Below are 9,412 nucleotides of genomic sequence, written 5' to 3' on the forward strand. Positions count from 1 at the left end.
GTTAACAAAATTATATAGGTATCAGGTGTATAATTCTATAATACATCATCTGTACACTGTATTGTCTGTTCACTACCCCTTCAAGTTTCCATATATCATTGTTTAATCTTCCTATACCCTCCTCCATATCCCCCTAGTCCCTCTCCCCCAATCATCACACTGTTGTCTGTGCCCGTGATTTTATTTTCTCTTTTTTGCTCAATCCCTACAAACCCTCACCCCACCTCCCAACTACCTCTTGACAGCCGTCAGCCTGCTCTCTGTCTATGAGTGTGTCTCTATTTTGTTGTCAGCTCATTTTGTTCATTACTGGTACATTTACACAATGGAATACTACTCAGGCATAAAGAAGAAGGGGCTCTTACTCTTTGCAACAGCATGAATGGACCTGGAGAGCATTATTCTAAGTGAAATAAGCCAGTCAGAGAAAGACAAATACCATATCATTTCACTTATATGAGGAATATATGAACAAAATGAACTAACAAACAAGAATTTTGTTTGTTTGCTTATTTGTCTTGCTTTGTTTCTCTTGTTTGTTCTGGTTTCTTTTGATTTCTGGTGTGAGAGGATTGTCAGCTAAATTTAAAATTCATATTCATATGTAAATACTGAAGCCTTAAATTAGCCAAGGAAATTTTGAAAAATAAGAATGAAACTGGAAGAAATTCAGTACAAGCTAGCAAAATGTTAATGTTAATGAACATTATTTGTATTAATTATATTAGTTAACATCTTGTGGTACACTAATTACCATAGTGAGGAGCTGGCTTAAAAGCAAACGAACTAGACAACAGAACAAAACAGAAATTCTAGAAACAAATCCCCTCCAGATGCAATGCTCTGGTTGTTGGTGACACTGCAATGCAATAAGAGAAAGATGGTCTTTTCAATAAGTGCTACTAAGTCATTTAAATGTCCACTTGAGAAAAGTTCCTGTGCTGTCTACTCAAATCATCAATAAAAATCAATTGTAGACGGGTTGAAAATATTTAGTAAACTCAACATTGAAGCAAACGGGGCCTTAAATCTGCATTGAGGGATGATCTGATTAATAGTTGCAATTTCCTCATCAGATGGAGGACTATACAGATTGTCTATTTTTTGTCAGTTTTAATAAATCATGTGGGGTAGATTAAAGAGGGTGTAAGTTATTAGCCATTCATTTCATGGAGAGGTAGATTGTACCCCCCTTCCTTAAATCTGGACCAGCCCTGTCCTGTACTCACTCTGGCCACACAGGCCCTGGGACTAGGTCTAAAGCAGTCTTGCAGCTTTTACTTCTGTTTTTTGGTAGTCTCCAGCCATGGGTGATATAAGTTTAATATTGCATTATTCCCTTCCCTGCTGATGGAACCATAGAAGCCACGTTAGAGGTACTGGGACTACATGCTGAGGGAGAGATGTCTCAGTGTCCCAGCTGAGCTTCCTGGGGACCCAGCCCCAGTTACTTTGTGACTAAAACCACATGAGAGACCCCAAGTGAGAACCACCCACTAAAACTCAATTAACTCCCAGAACTGTGAAACATTAAATGACTGAAAATGAAAACAAATTTAAAAATCATTGTATTTTAAGCTACCAGTTTTGGGGGTAATTTATTATACAGAAATAGTAAAATATTGTTTTGGGGGGAATTTCAACTAAAATGTCAAATATCCTTATGCAAAATTCTTCACAATATTCTCTTAGTGTCTTTTTTTAATCCTCAGCCGAGGATATATTTATTGGTGTGTGTGTGTGTGCGCGTGTGTGTGTGCGCGTGTGTGTGCGAGAGAGAGAGAGAGAGAGAGAGAGAGAGAGAGAGAGAGAGAGAGAGATTGAGAGAGGGAGGGAGGAAGACAGACATTGAAGCGAAGGAGAAACATGGATTCGTTGCCTCCCATGTGCATCCTGACTGGGGACCAGGCCTGAAACCTAGGTGTGTGCCCTGAAAGGAAAATGAGCCTGCAACCGTTTGGTTTATGGGATGATTCTCCAACCAACTGAGTCACCTGGTCAGGGGTCTCTTAGTGGCTTTTTAATGTCTGTAGGATCTGAAGGAATGTCATCGTTTTTATTCCAGATGTTAATAATTTGTGATTTGTATTTTTATTTTTTATCAATTTTTAGGTGGTTTATGAAAAAAAGTGAAAAGCAGAAAACCTTCTTCTGTTGATTTTCATTAGTATACAGGTATCCCCCATATAACACGATACTTCTATAGCACAGTTTCACTCTAACATGGTTAGAGAATTGGGGAAAAACTCCCATATAACATGAAATTAGGTAAATCCACATACAACACTCAACATGATAAAAGCTTTTAAGAGCAAAAGATAACTCATTTAAAATTTTTCATTTGAGCACTTACGTCGTATCAGATTTGCCTGTAGAATTTTAAAATTAATTAGAATTTTAAACCCATCTTGTTCATGGAGTATTAATTACACTTTAAAACTTAATTGTGTTTTTCTTTTTGCTACATTACACATACATATATTAATTTTGGGGGGTGAGTAATAACCAATCTTTTTCAAATAAATGGTAATTATGTTTTTATTTTTGTGAATTAATTGATAGCCCTGAACTATGCCTGGCAGAAATTTAAAAAATACCTCTTGAAAGACATTTCATCTCACTGGAACAAAAATTACAGATTTATAAAGATCTCTCAGCTAAAAGCAAGAAATCTAAAATAACAGATTTTTTACAAAAAGTAGAGCAGAGGAATCAAGATAATGCTGAAGAAAGTTCAGAGGATAAGAACATCTTGTCAAAAAGAAAATGCATTCGGTTAATGGAGCTTAGTAGTGATGATGAAGAAAACATTACTTAATTCATATTAATATGTAATATTTTTTATGAAAATTGATTTAATAAAGATATTTTCCTTAATTATAAAAATATAATAGTGTGTTTTTTAAATTTTTTGGGACCTAACCCCCCTTTAAAAATAATTTATTTATTTACTTGTTTATTTTTAGAGGGGAAAGGAGAAAGAGAGGGAGAGAAACATCACTGTGTGGTTGCTCTCACTCGCATCCCCAACTGGGGACTTGACATGCAACCTAGTTATGTGCCCTGACTGGGAATTGAACCAGCGACACTTGGCTCTCAGGCCAAAGCTCAATCCATTGAGCCACAGCAGCCAGGGCTTAATCCCCCTTTTTGTACTAGTTTCTTGTTTCACATAACACAAATTCACATAACACGGCATTTGTCAGAAACCTAACAACCGTGTTATATGGGGGTTACCTGTACATCTATTTTCAATTGCACTAATTTCCTCTCTCTAGTTCTCCTCCTCCTCCTCCTCCTCCTCCTCCTCCTCCTCCTCCTCCTCCTTCTTCCTCCTCTTCCTCTTCCTCTTCTTCTCTTTGTTAAATTCACTTTTCCTAGATGTTTAAGTTAAAAGTTTAGATCTCTGATTTTTATATATCAATATTTCTCCATTTATATTATAAGCTTTTAAATTTATGTTTCTCTCTGGAACTGCTTTGGCTGCATATAAATTTTGAAAATCTATTGTAATATTTCCTTATTTTAAAATATTTAGTTTCTCATCTTATTACTCTTTGATAAACTGTGGATTATTTAGAAGTATATTATTTCACTTCCAAGAAGTTAGCTGCTATCTCAATCTTATTGATTTTACTTTAATAAGATTGTAGTAAAGTAATACATTCTGTGTGCTTTTAATCCTGTGAAATTTATTGAGACTTGTTTTATGACCATATATGGTCTATTTCATAGAGATTCTTTGTGAAATTTAAAGAAATATTTATCCTATAGTTATGGGATATAGTCAATATACATGTAAATTTTAAATATTAATTAGGTCAAGATGATTGAAAGTATTGTTTGTATCTTTGATTTCCTTACTGATACCTGTTTGCATAAAACTATAGAGAAGTTTTTCTGCCTTCTGTCTACCTTCCAACTTTCCCATGGACTCAGACAAAGTTCTGGGAAGAAAATCAGCTGGCAGGGAAAGTAGCATACAAAATATTATACCTCAGAGCTCTATTGACTCCAATCCATCACACACCCACAGGGTTATTTAAAACTAACTGGTTTCTCCTTATCCATCATCACCCTTTCTGTGCCAGGCCTGATGTACACTTATGCTGATGTTCAGCAGATGACCCAGGAATGAGAGTGGGCACTTGTCCCTGCTCACCTAAGCAGAAGACATCCACCTCCACAATTTGACATTGTTAGACTTCTTTGCACCTATAGCTTTTTAAAGTTTTTTTAAAATAATATTTTTCCAGTTTACCTGTTTAGTTTATACATATTTTTCTTGTTCACATGGTGGCAGTGATGATCCTTGTAATTTTCATCATCCTAAAGGAAACTATGATTTACTTTTTCCTGACCATGTTGATAGTGCTGGTTAATTTACTTAATACTCTGCATATTATTCTTATGCATGACTATCCATTATTTGTTTTCTACTTGAAAATTCATACTTTTTTTCCCTTTTCTATAACATTTTATATGTTATGTTGGACATGTACGTGAGAATTTATAGAGTGTAAACACCTGGGATGGAGATATTGGATTATCCAAACTGTCAGGAAGGGTGTACTAATTTATGCTCATATTACCATGTGTGATACTCAAGTACCATCTTGCAGCATGCTGTCCTTCCACATATTTTATAGTCTTTCAATGTTCAAGTCAAGACAAACTTGTTAGTTTTTTCTTTTAGAATTTGAAAATGTTTTATTATTGCAAACCCTAGTGCAAAAAAAATTCAATTTTATGTCTTCTTGGGTTCATGTAGTATTTCTTTAACAGATATATAAAAATGAATATCATTATTGCAAGTCATGTAGCATTTATATTTTTAATTATAATGGTTACTGCCAAGCTTCCACCCATTCAGGATCCTCACTGCAGTATCTGAGAGAATCCATTGTCATAGACTTTTATAAATTTATGATTTAAAATAACAAACTACTATTTGCCACTTGGAGGAAAAATATTTAATCCCATTGTTATTTGAATTTGCATTTCTCACATTATGGCTGAGTTTTGATAAATATTTTTATGTTTATTGACCATTGATATATTCCCTTCTGTAAATAGTCTACATGCATTGCCCAGTTCTTTGTTGGGTTTTTGTTAATTTATTTATTGACTTGTTGGAAATTTTACATAGTAAAAAGCCCCAGTGTCTACCTTGTATGTTGCATTATTCCCCCTGAGTTTTACATATTCCTTTTAATTTTATTTTTTCCATGCAAAGAAATTTTTTATCCAAATATATTTTGGGGTCTTTGGGATTTTGTCTTGCTTACAAAGACTTATTTTTAAAGAAAAGTTGTTTTTAACAGACTTATCATGGTAGAACTTACAAAAACTCACCCTTTATATATATAAAATTAAATGGTTTTGGGCCCTGACAGGGTGGCTCAGTTGGTTGGAGCATTGTCCCATTCACTGAAAGTTTGCAGGTTTGATCCCTGGTGAGGGCACATACCTAGGTTACAAGTTTGGTCCCTGATCTGGGCTGGAGACAACCAACCAATCGATGTTTCTCTCTCACATCGATGTTTCTCCCTCTCTCTCCTTTCCTCTTTCTCTAAAATCAATAAACATATCCTTGGGTGAAGATTAAAAAATCAAACGATTTTAGTAAATTTATAGATGTGTTCAACTATCACAAAAACCCAGTTTTAGAACATATCTACCACCCCCAAAAGTTTCTTACTTACAGTTAATCCCCACCTCCATTCCAAGCCCTAGGTTCCCACAGATCTGCTTTCTGAGTCTACAAATTTGCTTTTTGCAAATATTTCCTGTAAATGAAATCATATGATATGTATGTAGTCTTCTGTGTCTGGCTTCTTTTACTTAGTATAATGTTTTTGAAGTTCATCCATTTTGTAGCATGTATCATCATTTTCTTTTCATGTTTTTCTGTTGCTCCTTTGTATTGCTAAATAGTGTTTTATTATGTAGGCATTATATGGGTATAGTACATTTTGTTCATCCATTCATAAATGGATATTTGAATTATTTCCACCTTGGGGCTATTAGGACTAATGCTGCTTTGAATATTTGCATATATATATTTGTGATGATATATGTTTTTCTCTTGAGTTGATTCCAAGGAGGAGAATTGATGAGTCATTTGGCAAATGTATGTTTAGTTTAACTTCTTAAGAAATTGTCCAAGTGAAACAGAGTGGGGGAGGGACCCCCAAAGTCCTCACAACCCATGGTTTTGGGGGTGGGGGAAGGAGATAATACAGCTTTTAAGATACTTTCCATATCTATGGCAAGCTGATAGATAATAGCTGTGCTACCACCCCAGGGCAACACTTGATTTTCAGGATTTAAGAGGAGGGGTGAGCAGCCTTGAAAGAAGCATGATGTAGGAGCATGTAGGAGAGCATTCGAAAGGTGCCATGATGTAGGAGGAGGTTGTAGCAGCCATGTGGGAAGCAGCAAGGAACCATACAGTTTGCAGCCAGGATCCGGCCATGTGGCCTGGGCTAGTAGGAAAGCAGGAACGCTGCTGCTTTGATCGTGCCTGAGCCAGCTGACTCCAAAGCTACCAATGACTCTGCCTTACAGACCTGGACTCTTGGAACTTGGGACATATGGAAAGGACACTTTCTTAGGACATGTGCCTTTCCTGGATTTCACCATGATCCAGTGTAACATGACACGTGCTTTCCTGGACTATCATATGGATGCTAAAGACAACATACTCCAGATCCTAAAGGAGAGAGCTGACGGATAGGGAACGGGGAACTATTGGGCTTGGTTTTGGTTTATACCCTTTTTGAGAGCAAAGGAAGTGCTGGGTATCATGGGATAACAGGTCTCCGAGCTGCAGTGGTCCCAGACCACCCAAGGTGAAAATACTGTAAATAAAGACCTGTTTTTCTCAACAGTAATCGTTGGGTCTTACACCAACGTGCCACGTGAACAAGACCTGGTTTGCTCAGTAACACAGGTGTTTCCTGAAGTAGTTATAACATTATATACTCCCATCAGTAATGCATCAGGGTTTAGTTATAACAAAGATGATAATAGTAATGGAAATAATAACCTTTATTAATTTTTATTTCCTTTTTATGTTTTGATTTTTATTTATTGGGGATCCATTTTGTTAAAAGGAATGGATTTGGAATTCATCTTACCAACAATTTGAAACTCTGTACCTTAAATCAAACCTCAACTGTTCAGGGGCCTAATTCAGGATTTTGTTTTACTGGTGTATTTAAGCAAAAATTAATCAATGCAAAAAAGTACTTATTAAAATAAAGGTATAGTAGATTTTAGCATTTATAAAGATGGTCATTTTCATGTGTCTTTTCAAAATTTTTCTTTGAAAATACACTTTTTCTCATGAGATTAAGTATCAGCCTAATAAGTTCTAAAAACAAATTAATCCTCTTGTTTATTTGTTTTTTTGTTTGCTTTGTTTTTTGTAATTAAGTGTATGTCTGATATTTAAGACTCAATGTTAAAAAAGCAAACCTCATAACTCTCAGGCATAAGACTTTGGTTCTGGGAATTCAGGCCTAATTTCAGCAACCCCCCAATAAATCTGCTGCCCCAACAGTGACTGCTGGTGCCAGTGACTGCCTGTGTCCTTGAAAGATATCTTTATCTGCAGACAAGAATTTAGCAACTTCTCTGATCTCAGAATCAACTCCTGCTCCTAATCAACTCCCCCATTGGACCATCTGCAGGGAGTTCCACCAAACCCCTGCCTTGCTACTGTTCAAGACTGACACCTTATGGTCTCAGCCCGCCTGTTTGCAGCTGGCCAAATAAATCTGTTAAACTCATTTCCTGTTCTCCTCCTGTTTCTCCTCTCACTCAGCTGAACCTAATAGTAACCTTGAATTGCTGCTGTCCATCAAGAATATATCATCCTTTATTAGGAAATACTTAAAAATATAAACAACCTGATAGTACAGAAGCTATAGTTTCTGTACCCTAAAATCATTCTTCCTTACCTCATCTACTCTTTCTAAAAAAAAATATATATATATGAATTTGCTCCTTTCCTTCCCATGTGCATCAGGAGAAGCAAGCCCAGCCCACAAAGGGTGAGTCATGATTTGTCTGAGTCTACAGCTGTGACCCCAAGACCCTCCTAATGTGTGGGAAGTGGGTCCACTGGGAAGACTTATAAGAAAAACCGTTCTCTTTTTCTACCTTTGGAAGTTGTGGTGAGAGAATATAAAGCCTAAGGCTGCTGCAGGCATGCTACTGCCATCTTAGGAGAGCTGACATGCAAACAGAAGTATGAGGCTCATTGGAGATGCCACTGTCCTGATGAATTGATCAACTCTGGAGATGCCCCACCTAGGGTCTATCTTCTCTATAAAATAAGATGTTAAAGAAAAATAGAGCAAATTAGGCTGGATTTTCTGCTAGTAGCGGTAAGCATCTTCATTAAAATAATCATACCATATATTTTAATTCTACCTTATAATTTCACACCATAGGTCTCAAATAAAATGACACAACTCACTTCTTCATTTCAGAGAACAAAGTGAGAGTAAAGTTGCAAACTTGAGTTTAAACAATTTATCTCAACTGCAGGTATGTTGTATATGTTACTATCAGCTTATTAAATTCTGGCAGGATGATAAAGTCTTACACAACTAATACATAATTAAAATATGCATAAAATAATCTTTAAATTTGTTTGAAAATAATAGTTGTCTCTAACAGTAAAAAATTGTGTTCAAATGACTATTCCTTTGAAATAAACCTCTGAATAAATGATCTACTCTTTAGATATTAGATTCACATTTTAACTATTCAGATGAAATATAGGAGCAGAACCCATCATCTTCTAACCACATTAGTTGTCTTTCTCTGACACCTGTCCAACTCCCTTATATTATTAAAAGTATGGATCATAGAACTATATACTGATTTACAATTACAGTTTCACAATGTTTTATGCAAGGATCAAAAAGTTTTGATTTACTTTTCTAGCTTCTCAGTATATATTTTTGTCAAGATTATTTCATTAGTTTTCAGTTTTATCTTTTAAAACCTTTGATTTAAACTTTCTATTATATACAATAGTTTAACATTTCTCTAGATAAAATTATTAAATAAGATATATTTTTAGTCTGCCTTTCATCTGACCCCACCAACCCTCCTTTTCCCCCACAGGCAACCATTAAAAAAAAAAAAAAAAAAAAAACAACTCCACTGTTTCACCCTGGCTGGTATGGCTCAGTGGATTGAGTGTCAGCCCCCAAACCAAAAGGTCACAGGTTTCATTCCCAGTCAGGGCACATGCCTGGGTTGTGGGCCAGGTCCCCAGTTGGGGGCATATGAGAGGCAACCACACATTAATGTTTCTCTCTCTTTCTCCCTCACTTCCCCTCTCTAAAAATAAATAAAAATTTAAAAAATTCTTTTAAATTCTCCATTGTTT

This window comes from Furipterus horrens, unplaced genomic scaffold (genome assembly GCF_987537825.1).
Source record: "Furipterus horrens unplaced genomic scaffold, mFurHor1.1.pri manual_scaffold_6, whole genome shotgun sequence".
NCBI lineage: Eukaryota > Metazoa > Chordata > Mammalia > Chiroptera > Furipteridae > Furipterus > Furipterus horrens.